The sequence below is a fragment of the Coffea arabica genome, chromosome 3e (assembly GCF_036785885.1).
Source record: "Coffea arabica cultivar ET-39 chromosome 3e, Coffea Arabica ET-39 HiFi, whole genome shotgun sequence".
In the NCBI taxonomy this organism is placed as follows: domain Eukaryota; kingdom Viridiplantae; phylum Streptophyta; class Magnoliopsida; order Gentianales; family Rubiaceae; genus Coffea; species Coffea arabica.
In genome coordinates, this window is record NC_092315.1 from 18,613,609 (window position 1) to 18,633,290 (window position 19,682).

The following is a 19,682-nucleotide window of genomic DNA, read 5'->3' on the forward strand; positions in this document are numbered from 1 at the left end:
GCATACCTGCGGTTCTCTTTGTATTACCACGTTCGTTGGCCTATTGGTAATTATTAGCAGTTATTTCTTCAATCAGTTATTGAGCTTCCTCAGCTGTCTTTCCCATCAATACTCCTCCCGCTGCCGCATCTACATGCGTCTTTGTTGGATAGGTGAGACCATTGTAAAATGTTTGGACTACTAGCCAATCTGGTAAACCATGATAAGGACATCTTCGTTGCAATTCCCGATAGCGCTCTCAAGTTTCGTATAATGTCTCTCCTTCCTGTTGAGAGAAACTGATTATATCCATTCTAAGTTTAGCAGCTTTTTCAGGTGGAAAGAATTTATTAAGAAAAGCCTTAGCTAATTCTGCCCAAATAGTAAAAGTGTTTGGAGGATGAGATTGTAACCAAACCTTGGTCTTGTCTCTTAGTGAAAATGGAAACAATCGAAATTTAATTGCATTATCACTAACACCATTAAATTTAATTGTATCACAAATTTTAAGAAATGTTGACAAATGAGAATTTGGATCTTCGGTAGCATTATCTCCATATTGAGATTGTTGTACCATTTGAATCAGTGATGATTTAATTTCAAAATTATTAGCATTTACCGTTGGCCATATTGAGATTGTTGTACCATTTGAATCAGTGATGATTTAATTTCAAAATTATTAGCATTTACCGTTGGCCTTGCGATGCTAGTTTGAGATCCTTGTGTATCCGGTAAAGCAAAATTCCGTAGAATTCGCCTATTTGGTTCATTTTCTGCCGTTTCTTCCTCAAATGGTAACTCTATCAAGATTTCTTCTATCGGCTGCCAAATCTCTTGTTCCTCTTGATGTGGTATATGCCTCTTTTGTCGTCCTCTCAATTTCTGAATTGAAAGGTGCAACTTCTCGATATATTCGGTGCATACACTATAAATAGAAATAAGAGAAATTATGCAGATTTAATTGTCAAAAACTAAATTAATGCAAAGTCAACTATAAACAATTTAAAAAAAAACAATGAAAATGTCTAAATTAATAGAGATGATTAGGCCCTAATATTGCTGCTCCCCGGCAACGACGCCAAAAACTTAAAAGAATTTTTATATTAATGCAAGTTTATTTCAGAATTTTACCCGTTGGACTGCAAGTATACAGGCCGCTTAGTAGTTTTGGGCAAATATCAGGTCGATCCCACAAGGAGTAATGTCTATAAGTACAAGGTCCTTATTTTCTCTATTATTTAGACTTATAATGAATTTGAACAGAGAAATAATATTGCTACTGTCTACAATTCTGAGTTAATAAATTGAAAGATACAAATGGAGATTTTTCACTAAAGACTTGAATCTAGAGATATAGATTCCACTTATGATATAAACAACACAAATGAATAGATTTACCTCTTGTTATTATTCTCGTTAAACCAGGGATTCATTTCCAATATTACCAAATTTCATTCTCATGATAAAATGGCCTAGAGCAGTCCAGTTTTCCCTATTTTCATGGTGAAATACTACTTCTACTCTGTTTTCCTTCATGAAATGCTAGATAATCCACTTAAGTGTATCTCTATTTTCATGAACATACAACTCAAGCTCTACTCATATTTTTCCATTGTTACTACCAATTCTCATTGACTAATAACAACTATAAACATGCTATTGGTGATCAAACAACAACAAGTAATTACAACTACACAAATAGACAAGTTAATACAAGATACAACTAGTGTAAATCACATTCAATTCATATCATTTAGTCATAAGTTTCATCTACTCCCTAGACAAAGAATTTAACTACTCATGAATGATATAACAATCAAACTCACAAATTTATTAATGCAAAACATCATAAAGTACAAGTACAAGAAAGATAAAGGAAAGCTTAGCCAAATAATGGTGAAACCCTCAAATTTCTGCTATGCCTTGTACAAGATGATTACAAGTTAAGTCTCTAAGTGCTTCCTCAAGAACTTCTAGCTAGAGAGAAAAAGAAATATTACAAGAAGAAAAACTAGCTACGTATGGTCCTCTCCTGGCTTCTCCTTGCTTTTCTGCATAAAAGGTGGTAGAAAGGCGCTTTCTTCTCCTTCATGATTCCAACCACTCAGATTTTGTAACGAAAGTCAAAAGAAATGTTATTTTGACTTGTCAATAACTCATTTTGTCTTCCCTTTTGTTGCAGAAACACGTGCCACCGAATTCTCTCACCCAAGATAGCTGGAAAGTTGTGTGAAAAATAAGAAAAAATGACTGTGCCACTTGCAGAAGAAAGAGGCAGATCCGAGCCCCGGATCCGAGGAGTGAATCTGAGGCCTTTTTCTTATGGATCCGAGCTCGGATTCGGATCCTATGACCTCGGATGCACTGCTCCAGAAATACAGACGAAGGCTCGGATCTGTGCTAGTTAATTTTTAGTTTTTTACTTCTTTCCTTTTTCTCCAATTTTGCTCCTAGTATCCTTGTACTTTATCCTCCAGGTGATCCTTACATTTTTCGTCATCTCGTGCATGAATTCCATCTATCAATATCCTTCACAATTTCACAAAATTAATACGTTACTCCACTCATTTATCAAGTTTTGAACACTTAAACAATATTTAAGCAATTATCACCAAAAGAGTTCAAATATGGCTTTAATCTTCTCAAAACATACCAAAAGTTCATGCCAAACTTGTACAAAATGTACGTTAAATATTCACTTATCATGAACTATTCACATATTAATATTAAAGGTTTTATTGTAAGTTAGCTCTTGTACCACTATTGATATACTATAGCTACTTACAAACAAGCTAAGAAAACATTAGGGACTTCTTTTATTGACACTAAAATCGGAAATGGAATGTCAGGAATCAACAAATAATAGCTCAAGTAAAATACTCATTCTAACTACAAATAGAATGACAATAGCTCGCTGCTTTGTTCTCTCACTGTCATATACAAAAAAAAAAGGAAGAAAATTTTGTCCTCAACTAATATATCAAGGAACAGACTTTTTAAGCAATAAGATTGATGCTACATATTACCAAGGAACACTACAATGTCCTACAAGAAAATGGCTTTCAGTGACAAGATTTGCAGGGACAGTAATAATTTTGTTACTATATATGCTCTTCTAGTGGCCACATTTAAAGTCATCACAGATGAGATGAAGTAGGATCATAGTTAGTGATAACATTGACTTGTCACTTCTTCTTTCTTGTCATAAAATGCTTCACGTGAGCTAGCGGGAAATTTTCCTATGACGATTTGGGAAACTATTGTCACTATACACTAGGTAGTACCGACGACAAGTTTTCTTGTCACTTGTCATCTACCCAAGGTGCTTGGTGACAACTTTGGGTTGTCACAAAAAAACACTCTTCAATAAATATACTTTTTAGAAAATAAGTTTGATCTGTAAAAGTTTGCTAAAGCATGTTTTAGATGCCCGCTTTTCTACTTTTTGTTTTGAATTTCTCTTACCAAAATTTCTTCAAGATGATTTTGTTTGTTAATGTTCACTACTAATTCTATTAGCATAATTTTATTAATTCTTCCTTGTATTGCATAACTTACAATAATCATAAAATGACACCCTAATAATATACTATTTTTGACCCATAAAGTTCTACTAATATTGCTATGACATCCTAATAATATATTTAATGTCTCATTAAGTTCGACTAATTCTTTTTTTCAAGTTATACTTCCTCATTAAGTTCTATTAATTCTTTTTTTTGAAGTTCTACTGATTCTACCATGGCACTCTACAATGATAATATAAGCCCTCTTAATTCTTGTTATTACTATAAAAGATAGCATATACCTATATAACTCTACATATATTGCTTTTTATTTTTTAAATCTTTTCTTAATTTATGTGCCAATAGCATATAATTCTATAAGATTTCAATTTAGGCCCCACTATTAAATTCTTTGTAAATTTTTAATTTGACTTGAATATGACATAAAATAAAATTAAAAAGTAAGTAATATAAAGTAAATTGATACAATTAAATTTTGTATGTATGGACGTACACACGTATATGTATACGTTTGTTCATGTTTGTGTGTCAGAAACAAAAATAAAAATACAGACGAGACATGTAAGGTATTTACATGCATAGACAAAGACTAATTATAAATCGAAGTAAAATTAAATTTTGTATAACATATAGTTCACTTGATTGACTAATCTACATTAATATTCTCATAATTAAAGATTTACTTTCTTCAATTTTGATATTTATCATATTCAAAAACAAGTTCGTATGTGTGAGGACCCGAAAATTATTTTATATTTCTCTTATTTTTGAATACGTTAATTTATATTTTATTTTAATTTACTTGCCATAATTTCTTAGATACTTGAATGGTTGAATCAAGATTTTTATCTTTTCCCTTTTATTATTTGGTACATGTTAAGTTTCGTAGTGCATTATGGTAGTGTAACCAACTAGTGAGGTATGTGTACTAAATATGGTGGACAAGAAGGGGTGTTGTACAAGAAGAATTATGTGGCTAAAAGTGCTAAGAATTAATTAGAGGAACATAAGATAGATTGGTTATTAGAGACATCAAGAGAGACAAAGAGATAAGCTTGGAATTAGGTCGCGTCACTTTTCAACGATCCAAGAACCCATTTGACCAAGAATTTCTTTAGTCTTTATCTTTCCAATTTAATCAAAAAGCCTTTCATTTTTCTTGCCAAAGGGTCGAGAGAGAGAGAAAGGAAAAGAGATAAAACCAACTCCAACTTCTACTTGATTCTTGCTTGATTTATTGAGATATTCGACTCGAAACCCTAATCTAATCCATAGATCGTCGCAACAAGTAGGGAAGTGAGCTCTTGGTGAAGTTTTGGAGGAAGAAAAGCTCTTGTTTTGCATTTTCTCTTAGGGTTTTGAGGTATATTACTAAGAAACCTCTCTTTTCCCTCTTATCTTGCAATTTAACCAATATATGAAGTGATTATGGAAGGTTTCATGAAAAATTTCATGGTTTTGCTAAGTAGCTTGCAATTTTCAGCTTTGATGTGAGATATTCCAACTCTGGTTTGAAATTGCCGGCTTTAGGGTTAAATTTCCAACTTTGATATAGTTAAGGTTGAGCTATGGATATGTCAAATTTTGATAGCTTTTGTTGTCTAGAACATGTACCTTATAACATGTCATCCTGATTGATTATGATTCGCCATGAAACTAGGGTTGGAAATTAGAGAGTTGACTTGAAGAAGTTGGGGATATATTGCTGGAATTTTCCTTCTTGTTGGTCAAGTGAGAGGGAGTGAGAGTTGAGGTGTAAATTTAGAATGATTGGGACCTACTTTGGTTGAAGTTACTTGAGAACACCTTGATTGGTACACATAAGTTGAATTGTTGCTAAAGTAAAGTGATTTAAAAGGAGGAAAGTGATATTGTTCAAACATGTGTTATAGTTGAGTGAGTCTGGCTTTAAACCCGAGAGTTTTGTCACTTTTTTTTCGAAAAGTTGTGTCTATACTTACCATATGTTACTCCATTTTGTGTTTGTGGGTGTGAGGTACAATTACGTGGTTTTCCTTTGATTTTTGCAAGGCTAAGGTACGATTTTTGAAACCCTAGGTTGGAAGTTTGATCGCATCTTGTTATATGATAATTGATTGCAACTTTCGAGAGTAGTTAGGAGGCAGAACCTGAACTTGACACTGCTAGACCTTAATTGGTCGATGAGTGCTCCTTGTGTTTGTGAATTAAATGCCTTTATTGCGTGGTTATTGGCATGTTTGACTATTAAACGTATTTCAATTATCACTTTACTATTGATATGCGAGTGTGTACTTTACCGCACTCGACCTAAGTGAATATGAATTTTTAAATGGTTAAATGATTGAATATTGCTTGTGTATGAATGTAAGCCATGTGTACTTTATCGCATTGGCTGAATTGGGCCCTTGCCCTTTGTTGCCAATCGACTTGAGCTAGAAGCAGGCTCAATTGGGTAGGTTGGTGACCTTAGACCAGGGTTTTCGGTATACTCGAGTATTACCACGAAGTCAGATGGAGTAATGGCCAATGAATGAAATGAAATGACCAAAATAAGGGATTGTTCAAATGTTGGAGGTTTAAGGAAGAGATAGGCGGAGGAGAAGTAATGATGAACGAAATAGCTGTAAATGAGCTCATATCCTTTAAATGATTGAATGCTTGCTTCTTGAATGATGCACAAATGCCTTGAGACTGTTTATTGCTGTGTAAAGTATGTGAAATTGTTAAATTTAATATTTCCATTGTGACGCCCCCACTTCTCCCTAAGGCGAACCAAAGGGTATCTGCGGAACGCCTGCCCAACTCTCGCCAGGACTCAAGCAATTTCTATTCAAGCTTATAGCGGTACTAGAAGTCAACAACCAGAACATATACATACAAATAGTGCGGAAGCGTTCAAGCTTAACGGTCGATAACAATCACCCAATCTTTACATCGGGTTTCCATAATACAGCCCAAAAATATACAATATCCAAAAGTCTAGATAAAAGAGTTGGAACCCTATTACATGAGTACACAAAAGAGAAATTCCTCCGAATCTCATTCCAAGCCCAAACTTGTTAAGGAAAACAAATCTATAGGGTGAGCAAAACGCTCGTGAGGCCAAGAACACACATGCAAGCACATTGTTCAAGTAACAATCTCAAATTAATCAATTTAAAACAATAACCATTCGATAAAGAGCACTTTACTGAAAAGTAAACAGAAACAATTCAAGGATATGGGAGCTCTCAGGAGCTATTTTCCACTTGCACGATCACGAACCTCCACGCGTTGACGCTCCGTCAACCGGTTAGGTTTAATCCGTAGAAACATCACTTACACTTCCCCTTCTCAACCTTACATACCACATCGGGCCCGCAATACATTTATGAGGCGATACTTCAGCGAGTATGCCAAACAAGACCTCTCAATAGGTCGAGCTTATGAAATCTCATGGTTCACTGAGGAGCTCGACCAAACCCATGCTGGCTCGAGTCCAAGGCTAGCCATTAAGAGAGTTTGGGCGTCCCCCACTTTTACACTTTTGTATCGAGGAGGTTCACTCCAACGACTTATGCAATCACAGCATAAATAATCACTTAAACACTTCACATATATTCACTTAACAAGTTACTTAAACAACTAAGCACTTCACTTCACGAACTCAAGTTCACTTCATTTAAATGAGGACGAGTGCGATAAAGTACACACTCGACTCAAAGGTTTCAAAATCTCAATTTATATAACACTTATCACTTTGCAGATATATCACATAATACACACACTTGACACTCACCAATATAAGAAATGAGGAAGAAATGTCCCTCGGAGCTTTAGGCGTTCACTGTGGGATACTCTTGAAGGTCCTCTTGTGTGCCTAAGCAATTAACAATAGACTATCATTTACAAACCCCTACTATTAAAGAAGATCGTACCATGGTACAATCTTAGAAAGTCTCGTGAAACGAGCTTTATTTATCCTAAATCAAGACTCTCAAGTGGGGTTTCAAAGTACAAGAGAGATTTAGTTTCCATCTTGAAAATCAAGTATAAAACATTCAAGTAATATCGAATGAATAAGGAGTACTCGAAAAACTCCATTTCCTTGATATTCGGAAATTTTCAGTTTTGATACGATACATTAGAAAAATCGTATCTCACACTTTACAAGTCAAAAATTGGGAAACTTGGTACCGTTGGAAACCTCTTCCAAGGTACTAAAAGTTTTTAGAATACACTTTCCCATGATTCCAGACGGAAAGTATTCAAAAACTGGCTCAAAGTTGCTGTTTTGAACATGAAGATAGCTTTCGGGGTTGGTTTTTGGCCAACATTGGAAATTCGGAAAAAATTCACTCAATTTGAACTAGCCTGTGAAATTTGGAACTCTATTAGAGTTGTAATCCAGGTTTTAAACAAAACAAGCGGAATGAGAATTGAAGTTTCGAGCACCAAGATATGGTAGCTCAAAGTTACCCAAATTTTCTTGTTAAACAAGGGTTTTCCAAAATCAAGTGACGAACTTTGGAAGTTTAGTTGAGAAATGAAACGGCCACAGAATAACGCCAAAATTAGCAGTATAATACACCATATAAGGGTTGTCCCTCTACCAAATTTCATGGAGAAATAAACACAGAAAGTGGGTTAACAAAACCGTTGAAATCACAAGAAATTCTAAGGCTAAGCTGCCTTTGAACTTCCGTTTTGCCGTTTCCAACATGGTTCATTCCAGTAGGAAATGTCCAAAATATGTTCAAGGTACATTCGATAGATGATTTACAATAAGAAGCTTTGGATAACAAGTCCCAAACCGTAGTTAGTTTCAAATCTGTCCAAAACGCTGTTTTTGTTCACATAGTCAGTTTTGAATTTCGATCATAAATCACTCAATTCAACTCGGAATTGAGCGTGGTTAGTGGCGTTAGAAAATAGACTCATAAGGATATATTTTCTCAGAAGAAACCATTTTCAAAATCTGTCCATAAACTGCTCATTCGTGAGCATCAATTTGCAACTCGTGTGCTGCCTTCCAGGAAACAATGAAACAGGATAGTGGATTTCAAATGAATGGTTTGGCTCACTCAAATGGAACCAGAATGTGAATTTTATACTTTTAGAAATCTGGGAATGTCTAGTTTCTAGTGCCATAAATTTCACTCAATTCCAATATCGGAGTAAAAAGATATAGCCAAAACAAATACACTGCCTGGGTGAATACGGGATAAATTTCCAGATTGCTAAGCTGTCGTAAATCCAACATTTGGGTGACCAAATCAAGTTATTTTTCAATGAAACTTTTTACACAACCAATATAACATGTAAAAAACATAATCAAACCATTAGAACCTCAAAAGTTTGCACAAAAATGGTCGGACAAGGCAGGGGTACAATGGTCACTTTTGCTCCAAGCACCTCCTTTGATTTTCTACCAACAATTCAACATTAATCCACTAATATAAGCACTAAACCACCATTAATTTCATCATCAATCATCAAATTAGTCTTTCCATCAAAGTGGGAGTTCATAGAACCCACTCACCAATTTTGCAACAATTTAAAGCTACCCATGAGAATCCAAGAGCTCATGAGTGTAATCTAACTTCCATAAATCAAGAATTAAGAGGTTGATCGTTCATTACCTCTTTGGATGACTCAAACAGAAATTTTCGGCCCAAATATGCTCAAGAAAACCATGGAGTTGAGGCTCTTTTTTCTAGCTTGAGTTGCTCTCCAAGTGTTTAGCAAAGTGTAGTTAAAATTTGGGATAATTTGGTGGAGATTTGAAGTAGTTTGGTGCAAGATGGAGTGAAAAGATGAAGAAGCTTTTTGGTCTTCTTCTTTCCCTTGCTGTTCGGTTGTGTTGAGGTGAGAAATGGAGAGTGTTTGCTGATGGTGAGGCTTCCGTGAGAAGCTTAGCAATTGTGGGTTTCAAGTTTACAAAAGTCAACTCTCCAATAGTGCGCGTACGCGCGCGTTTTGTGCTCGATTCCTCTTAAATTTTTTACACTAGTGCACTAAACCTATAATGCACTTACATTCATATCATCATTATTCACTCTTAGTAGTCCCAAAGTAAACGTCTAAGGTCCTTCAATTAATCGCGCGCGTAAAAACGCGTATTTCCAATTTAAGCGCGATAACGCGAAATCTCTAAGAAATTCTTATAACGATAATATTACTAACTAATATTTGAGCACTTAAACATAAAATACCTAATTTAGGACTAATGTACATGTCTTCAATTTTTTCAAACTTATTGTATCCTCGATTCAATTATTTACTCCAATCACGTATTCACTATTTTCACTTAACGAGTCTTCAGAAATTAAATTTTGAAACGAGTCACTTTAAAAATATAACTAAGCCATAGATCCCTTTAATTAGGTCTAAAAATGTTAGAAAATAATATTTGGGACAATTGGCCAAATAAATAATTAAATGGGCTAGAATTTGGAGTTTAAAATAGGTAAATTTTTGTGAGTCTTTACATGAGTCGAGTATTAATTGCTCAATGAACCTTTCTTAATCTACCATTGATCGTTCTTAACTCTCTAATATTAATACACTTCCGATTCAAGTATAGCCTCGAAAGACATGCACTCGTTGTTCCGAACTAAACGAATTTTTTTTTTGAAAAGTAAATTTGCCAACAAAACGCTTTAAAAATATAAAAGAGGCGTAATCCATATAAATGGATTTTAAATGGTCGAAATAAATAATTCGGAGAAAATGAATAAATAAATATTTAAGTAAACTTGTAATATTCGATAAATAAGAAAATTTTCGGGTCCTCACATCCTCCCCTCCTTAAAAGGAATTTCATCCCCGAAATTCACACCTAAGATAATATCATTCTCTTAAGGGTTAAGCCTGTCAGGCCAATCACTAACTTGTGTTTTCCAACTTATACTTCACAATTTCTGTTCATTTAACTAGTAATCAAAACTTAATTTAAGTATTTTTTTTTCAATAGGCATTTTAACTTCCGAGTCATAGGGCAACTTAATCGGCCTCATGTCTACCTCACATAGGTAATGTCCTCACTTCTTTAATGCCATTATTACAGCCACTAACTCCAAATCATGAGTGGGTTACTTTCTCTCGTGATATCTTAACTTTCCAGAGGTATACAAAATCACCTCATGATGTATCAGTGGTATACATTCTAAACCATCATTTCAAACATTTATATAAATCACAAAACTGCCTTGGTGCATCGATTAATCATTTTCCACTTTCAAAATCTTCCTCATATCTAGAATCCTAATTAACTTGTCAAGTCTTGCACTCTTATAAAATCCTTGATAAACCAAAGGTAGTATTCAACTAACTCTAAGAATTCCAAATTTTGGTAGGATTCTTTGGTCGTTTCCTCTTAAACAGCTTCCACTTTAGCTGAGTCAATAACAATTCCTTCCTTAGAGGTTGTGTACCTAGAAAGGTTACTTCTTCCATTCAAACTCACGTCTATTGAACTTAACGAAAGTTGATGCTCTCTAGAGATTTGTAAACTATTATCAGGTATCTTTCGTGATCTTCTCAAACCTTAGAGTATACCGATATATCATCAACAAATGCCCCACCGATTCATCCAAATACGATTTAACTTCGATGCATTAGACCCATAAATGCTACCAGTGCTTCAGTCAACTCGAAGGGTGTACTGAAAATTCAAAGTGTCCATGTCTTAAATTGAAAGCGGTGTTAACCCCATCAGTTTCTAGGATCCTCAACTGATAATAGCTCTACTTTAAATTCCTTATTCACAGCTCCTGGCCATTGATCAAAATTTCCGTTTATGTGAAGCTACGGAGTATTTGTGTTTAGTAGTCACATCGTTCAAGTTTCGATAATCTATATATATATATATATATATATATATATACCCTCAAGCTTCCATTCCAAATGTGATATCCGATCCCTCAATCATTATGCTCATCAAATCTACCAAAGATTTTCTTTCACTAACCCAAGTCTCACAGTATTAATATATCAAATTGGTAACCAAACATTGGATCCCAACTTCAATCCTAAACTCTCGATTTGGTCACGATCCCTGGTCGTCTCCAAGACCTCAGGGTGGTCTATATTTCAAGCACAATCTCAACTACGTCTAACACCGTTCGTGTCTTATTATGAATCTAAAAGTGTGGGGCAAGATTTGAACATACATGGAAGTCGTAAAACCAATCAAAAGCGGAGTAAAGTTTCATATGTCATAAGGATCATAATAGGTACATCAAGTTGGAATAGATTTATCAAATCATTTCAGAAGTGAAAGAAAAACAACAAGATTATAGCAAAACGTGCCGAGTTACTAAGATACAAAATAACAAAAGACTTTCCCTTATACAAAAGATTAAATCTCCAAAAGTGCCAGTCTAGTCGAGGGTAAAGTTACAACCTCTATCCCTCGAGTGAAGTCAAACCATCTCGACTTGTGAAACCCCCACTATTTGGGTCCTCTTTACAACCATTAGTATTAATTACTCTCATCTGGCATTCGATTGCTTTGAGCAAACCTAATTGGTTGCTGAGTATTTCTTCCTTTTGTTAGGGTTACCAGGGCAATTCGAAAACTTATGCTCGGCACTACCGCACTTAAAACATTTTCCTTGCTTTCTCCAGCACCCGGATTCAGTGTGGTTAATCTTGCCACAGTATCCACAAGTTACATGAGAAGTGACGGCCTGACTAGCTTGAGAATTTCTTTTGTGTTTCTTCTCTAGTTCTACGTTCTGGCGTAGCAACTCAGTTTTCTCTGCATATTCTTGTTTCCACCGTCCTTCCCAGTACTCAACTAATTTTCTTTGAAATTCTACCTCATTTCGAAGAATGTTCATCTCTTTACGCATTTCTCCCAAATTTGTCATCTTACCGGTTAGTTCAAGTCAAATGCTAGCCTGCCAGGCAAATCAAAGAATCGAAATGAGTAACCATTCATAAGGGAGGCTCGAGCCATATTACTCTTGCATTCTTTTGCTTATAGATTGCTCCGGATTATAAATCTTAACTATTCTCTGCTTAACACGGGCAAGCTCTTAAGTCTCCACAAGATTACTATCGTTACTTACAAACACAACCAGATACGGAGACCTTATTCCTGGCTATAAAATTTCATGTCTTAGTTCACTCTCCAATACTTATCTACAAAGTTGTCCGAGAAGAAATCATAACCTCTTGCTCTCACTAGTGCCTTATTGTATCCTTTTAAATCAATCTTACTATTTCGAAATTAGGTTCTCCATGAAGCCTAGATAGGCGAACTTCAAGAATCATTTCATTTTCACACCTCACTTAATTCTTAGGTTGACTTATTGATCTAGAGCTTGGGTGCTCAACCAATCATGCTAGGACATCAATCGTATGGTCAATAGCAGTAACTACGTGATTGTTTTCCTTCATTTCTAGGGTTTCGGTTCAGTCCAACAGTCGTTCCCTAATCATCCCCTTGAGCTTGGGGTTGCTTAATCCCTCGTCCTCAGTCCCTTTTCACTTGTTCAGCCACTCATAAGTTTAACATGTTTAAAGGCATGACATAAAGTGAGTGCAGATAACTGGAGTTTGAAAAGTGATACCTTTATCACGTCAAACAAATACAAGAATAAAAGGGAAGACACCAAAATAATCACAAATGTGTACATCCCAATCATGGATTTGAAATCATGAAGCAGTAAAGTCAAGCATGTCATGAGTAACGTTTATTTGCCTCAAAAGATGGAAAACATAGTAAGACAAAATACAAAATGCAATGGCCTTTAAGCGAGTGCCACCCTGTCTATCTTTGACAAAACTATTAAAATAGTTTAAATCACTAACTTAGTGATTGGCGGAGCCAAAAATCTTCACTACTTCCGTAGGATCATTTTCATTTCCAACACTAGAAGTTTTAGATTGCATGTCCCTTATCGAATATCTTGTCATTCTCCACTTGTTCAACCAAGGTAACACACCCAGCCACCGACTTATCCATCCTATCTTTAATTTAGAGCACTATCCTAACAAGTCGAGTCTTAGCTTTTAAATCTTCTCACAAGGAACCTTTGTCTTTCTCGCTCCTTAAGTATCTCAATCTTCATTTCAGGAATTCTAGTAGTTTAGGCATTCGCAATTACCCTCAATTCTCGATTATCCCCTCGAATCACCCTAACTTCCTCGAATAGCCACTTTTAATGATCGACCACTATTAACACCCCATTATTTGGGTGCGAGCAAGTCCTTTGAAAATCACATAAAGTCCTAATTCTGTGAATTGGATTATCTCTCCAATGCTCCCTTAGGTCTTTCTCGATAATGGACCACCGGAAGGCACCCCGAGACAATTTAATATCACCATTACCTTCCATACTTACACTTAAAAGTAAAAGCTCATGTGGGTCCAGATATATTCAATAAACTAGATTTGATCATTTTGTACTAACCCACATGTATCACACAAGATCAAGACTTCTTGTAATCCACTAATTCAAACCTAGGTTCTAGTTTTCATTCCCACAAGCAGTCGCTTAACTCTCCACCCAGTTCCACAGTCCGACATCCAAAACTTCAAGCCTAGGATACACTACAGAGATCTGAACCCTAGGCTCTGATACCAACTGTGACGCCCCCACTTCTCCCTAAGGCGAACCAAAGGGTATCCGCGGGACGCCTGTCCAACTCTCGCCAGGACTCAAGCAATTTCTATTCAAACTTATAGCGGTACTAGAAGTCAACAACCAGAACATATACATACAAATAGTGCGGAAGCGTTCAAACTTAACGGTCGATAACAATCACCCAATCTTTACATCGGATTTCCATAATACAGCCCAAAAATATACAATATCCAAAAGTCTAGATAAAAGATTTGGAACCCTATTACATGAGTACACAAAAGAGAAATTCTTCCGAATCTCATTCCAAGCCCAAACCTGTTAAGGAAAACAAATCTATAGGGTGAGCAAAACACTCGTGAGGCCAAGAACACACATGCAAGCACATTGTTCAAGTAACAATCCCAAATTAATCAATTTAAAACAATAACCATTCGATAAAGAGCACTTTACTGAAAAGTAAACAGAAACAATTCAAGGATATGGCAGCTCTCAGGAGCTATTTTCCACTTGCACGATCACGAACCTCCACGCGTTGACGCTCCGTCAACCGGGTAGGTTTAATCCGTAGAAACATCACTTACACTTCCCCTTCTCAACCTTACATACCACATCGGGCCCGCAATACATTTATGAGGCGATATTTCAGCGAGTATGCCAAACAAGACCTCTCAATAGGTCGAGCTTATGAAATCTCACGGTTCACTGAGGAGCTCGACCAAGCCCTTGCTGGCTCGAGTCCAAGGCTAGCCATTAAGAGAGTTGGGCGTCCCCCACTTTTACACTTTTGTATCGAGGAGGTTCACTCCAACGACTTATGCAATCACAACATAAATAATCACTTAAACACTTCACATATATTCACTTAACAAGTTACTTAAACAAGTAAGCACTTCACTTCACGAACTCAAGTTCACTTTGTTTAAATGAGGACGAGTGCGATAAAGTACACACTCGACTCAAAGGTTTCAAAATCTCAATTTATATAACACTTATCACTTTGCAGATATATCACATAATACACACACTTGACACTCACCAATATAAGAAATGAGGAAGAAATGTCCCTCGGAGCTTTAGGCGTTCACTGTGGGATACTCTTGAAGGTCCTCTTGTGTGCCTAAGCAATTAACAATAGACTATCATTTACAAACCCCTACTATTAAAGAAGATCGTACCATAGTACAATCTTAGAAAGTCTTGTGAAACGAGCTTTATTTATCCTAAATCAAGACTCTCAAGTGGGGTTTCAAAGTACAAGAGAGATTTAGTTTCCATCTTGGAAATCAAGTATAAAACAATCAAGTAATATCGAAGGAATAAGGAGTACTCGAAAAACTCCATTTCCTTGATATTCGGAAAATTTTAGTTTTGATACGATACATTAGAAAAATCGTATCTCACACTTTACAAGTCAAAAATTGGGAAACTTGGTACCGTTCAAAACCTCTTCCAAGGTACTAAAAGTTCATAGAATACACTTTCCCATGATTCCAGACGGAAAGTATTCAAAAACTGGCTCAAAGTTGCTGTTTTGAACATGAAGATAGCTTTCGGGGTTGGTTTTTGGCCAACTTTGGAAATTCAGAAAAAATTCACTCAATTTGAACTAACCTTTGAAATTTGGAACTCTATTAGAGTTGTAATCCAGGTTTTAAACAAAACAAGTGGAATGAGAATTGAAGTTTCGAGCACCAAGATATGGTAGCTCAAAGTTACCCAAATTTCCTTGTTAAACAAGGGTTTTCCAAAATCAAGTCACGAACTTTGGAAGTTTAGTTTAGAAATGAAACGGCCTCGGAATAACACCAAAATTAGCAGTATAATACTACCATATAAGGGTTATTCATCTACCAAATTTCATGGAGAAATAAGCACAGAAAGTGGGTTAACAAAATCGTTGAAATCACAAGAAATTCTAAGGCTAAGCTGCCTTTGAACTTCCGTTTTGCCGTTTCCAAACATTTGGTCAAGGAACATCTCCAACATGGTTCATTCCAGTAGGAAATGTCCAAAATATGTTCAAGGTACATTCGATAGATGATTTACAATAAGAAGCTTTGGATAACAAGTCCCAAACCGTAGTTAGTTTCAAATCTGTCCAAAACGCTGTTTTTGTTCACAAAGTCAGTTTTGAATTTCGATCATAAATCACTCAATTCAACTCGGAATTGAGCGTGGTAGTGGCGTTAGAAAATAGACTCATAAGGCTATATTTTCTCAGAAGAAACCATTTTCAAAATCTGTCCATAAACAGCTCATTCGTGAGCATCAATTTGCAACTCGTGTGCTGCCTTCCAGGAAGCAACGAAACAGGACAGTGGATTTCCAATGAATGGTTTGGCTCACTCAAATGGAACCAGAACGTGAATTTTATACCGTTAGAAAGCTGGGAATGTCTTGTTTCCAGTACTACAAACGGAACTCGATTCCAACATCAGAGTAAAAAGATATACCCAAAACAAATACACTGCCTGGGTGAATACGGGATAAGTTTCCAGATTGCTAAGCTGTCGTAAATCCAACATTTAGGTGACCAAATCAAGTTATTTTTCAATGAAACTTTTTACACAACCAATATAATATATAAACAACATAATCAAGCCATTAGAACCTCAAAATTTTGCACAAAAGTGGTCAGACAAGGCAGGGGTAAAATGGTCACTTTTGCTCCAAGCACCTCCTTTGATTTTCTACCAACAATTCAACATTAATCCACTAATATAAGCACTAAATCACCATTAATTTCATCATCAATCATCAAATCAGTCTTTCCATCAAAGTGGGAGTTCATAGAGCCCACTCACCAATTTTACAACAATTTAAAGCTACCCATGAGAATCCAAGAGCTCATGAGTGTAATCTAACTTCCATAAATCAAGAATTAAGAGGTTGATCGTTCATTACCTCTTTGGATGACTCAAACAGAAATTTTCAGCCCAAATAAGCTCATGAAAACCATGGGGTTGAGGCTCTTTTTTCTAGCTTGAGTTGCTCTCCAAGTGTTTAGCAAAGTGTAGTTAAAATTTGTGGTAATTTGGTGGAGATTTGAAGTAGTTTGGTGCAAGATGGAGTGAAAAGATGAAGAAGCTTTTTGGTCTTCTTCTTTCCCTTGCTGTTCGGTTGTGTTGAGGTGAGAAATGGAGAGTGTTTGCTGATGGTGAGGCTTCCGTGAGAAGCTTAGCAATTGTGGGTTTCAAGTTTACAAAAGTCAGCTCTCCAATAGTGCGTGTACGCGCGCGTTTTGTGCTCGATTCCTCTTAAATTTTTTACACTAGTGCACTAAACCTATAATGCACTTACATTCATATCATCATTATTCACTCTTAGTAGTCCCAAAGTAAACGTCTAAGGTCCTTCAATTAATCGCGCGCGTAAAAACACGTATTTCCAATTTAAGCGCGATAACGCGAAATCTCTAAGAAATTCTTATAACAATAATATTACTAACTAATATTTGAGCACTTAAACATAAAATACCTAATTTAGGACTAATGTACATGTCTCCAATTTTTCCAAACTTATTGTATTCTCGATTCAATTATTTACTCCAATCGCGTATTCACTATTTTCACTTAACGAGTCTTCAGAAATTAAATTTTGAAACGAGTCACTTTAAAAGTATGACTAAGCCGTAGATCCCTTTAATTAGGTCTAAAAAGGTTAGAAAATAATATTTGGGGCAATTGGCCAAATAAATAATTAAATGATCTAGAATTTGGAGTTTAAAATAGGTAAATTTTTGTGAGTCTTTACATGAGTCGAGTATTAATTGCTCAATGAACCTTTCTTAATCTACCATTGATCATTCTTAACTCTCTAATATTAATACACTTCCGATTCAATTATAGCCTCGAAAGACGTGCACTCGTTGTTCCGAACTAAACGAATTTTTTTTTTGAAAAGTAAATTTTCCAACAAAACGCTTTAAAAATATAAAAGAGGCGTAATCCATATAAATGGATTTTACATGGTCGAAATAAATAATTCGGAGAAAATGAATAAATAAATATTTAAGTAAACTTGTAATATTCGATAAATAAGAAAATTTTCGGGTCCTCACATCCATGATTTGACTGGTGAACTGTTGCATTGAGCTTGTTTATTATTTTATCCAATGTGCTATACTGCCTATGCCAAATCGTGGTGTTTCATGTTTTGTTTGGATGCTTGTTTGGGAGCCTCACTGGATGTAATCTCATCCCATTAGTTTGTTTTCCTTAAAGGAGTTGAGGTCCAGTGTGGATAAGTTTGAACTAGCATATAATGATCCTCTTGTACATGTACTTTTGGCAGATAGATTGTATATTGATTCTGGTAGTGCATCTTACGCCTCATTTTGGGTTTGTAATTAAACTTGAATTATGGTTGAATTGTAAAACTCTGCTATTAATTTGGAAGCCTGAATGGTTATTTTTTAAGAATTTATTATAGTGAGTCTTGACGAGAGTTAAGCAGGTAGTCCGCTAAACCTTAGAATATGTCCTAGGGGGAGGTGGGGTCGTCACATGTGGTATCAGAGTTTAGATTTGAATTGGTCCGGACGGATTAAGTGAGTGTCATGTAGTTGTGACGGTTTAAGTGCGAGTGTTTAAGTGTGAAATCCTAAAGTGTTAGATGGTGAATCTTATTTCATTTGCCTATGTTTTTTATTATCTTGATGCTTGATTATAATGTAGGAATGGACGAAAACAGTGGAAACGTGAATTTTGAGCGGTTTCGTCGAGTACTTAGCTACCAAGAACATCCAGGAGGACCTATTTATCATTGGGGCCTAGGCCGTAGGGTGAGACACTGCAACTGCTGGCTAACTTATTCGTACCCTAATCGGGCGGTCCTAGCGATAGCCGATGAGAGGCAAAAGTTGGCTAATATCAATAATAGGGCCCAAATTGAGATTGAGCACCTGAGGGCAATGGTAAGGATGCAAGGCGCTAGAATTCACGAGTTTGAGGCCTCTATTCACGAGAAACAAGAACGAACTAATGAGCTAGTGCAAGAGGTTAATGGAAGTCTCGTTCGGATGGTAAGAGAAGTGAAAGACTGAACAAAGAATATTTTAATCGAGTGTGGGATGTTTGTTGATGAGATGGTACAAAGGAACGTAGCTCTGGAAAGTCACGGGAACTCTGACCTTGAACCCGAGGAAAGGCAACCTATGCCTAAGAGAGAAATAGAATCAGCTGGTTTGGTAACGAGCTAAGCGAGAAACTTAGGACCTAGAGACTATAGGATGTGAGTTAGGGTGGTTGGGACAACACGTCTCTTTCTTGTTTTACCACTGCACATATTTTTATTAGTGACATGTTAAAGTTAATATGTATAGTACTTGCCTTTGTAGGTTGATATGTACAGTACAGTAATTTTGTGACTTGGGTTCAGTATATATATGATATGAACGTGTTGTGCTAAATATATACTAATCGTTAGCTTGTCTTTACTTATATACAGCTGATTTATTTTTGTTTATGTATATATAGCCTATTTTTTAACAAAAAGAGTATGGAAGGAAGAAATCGTGGACGTGGGGTTAGACAATCATAGAAACCAAGGGATGAAAAAGAAGTAGCGGCGAGCAAGATTGTAGACTGAGGGTCAAAGTAGGGGACCAAGTAGCGAC

At 35.9% G+C, this 19,682-nt stretch overlaps 1 non-coding gene across 1 annotated transcript; it reads left to right on the plus strand.

The window, feature by feature from the left end:
* The first annotated feature begins 194 nt into the window (after window positions 1-194).
* Window positions 195-301, plus strand: LOC113738318 (small nucleolar RNA R71). The gene has a single exon (XR_003460104.1). It is a non-coding gene; the product is annotated as a small nucleolar RNA R71 (small nucleolar RNA).
* The last annotated feature ends 19,381 nt before the right edge of the window (window positions 302-19,682 follow it).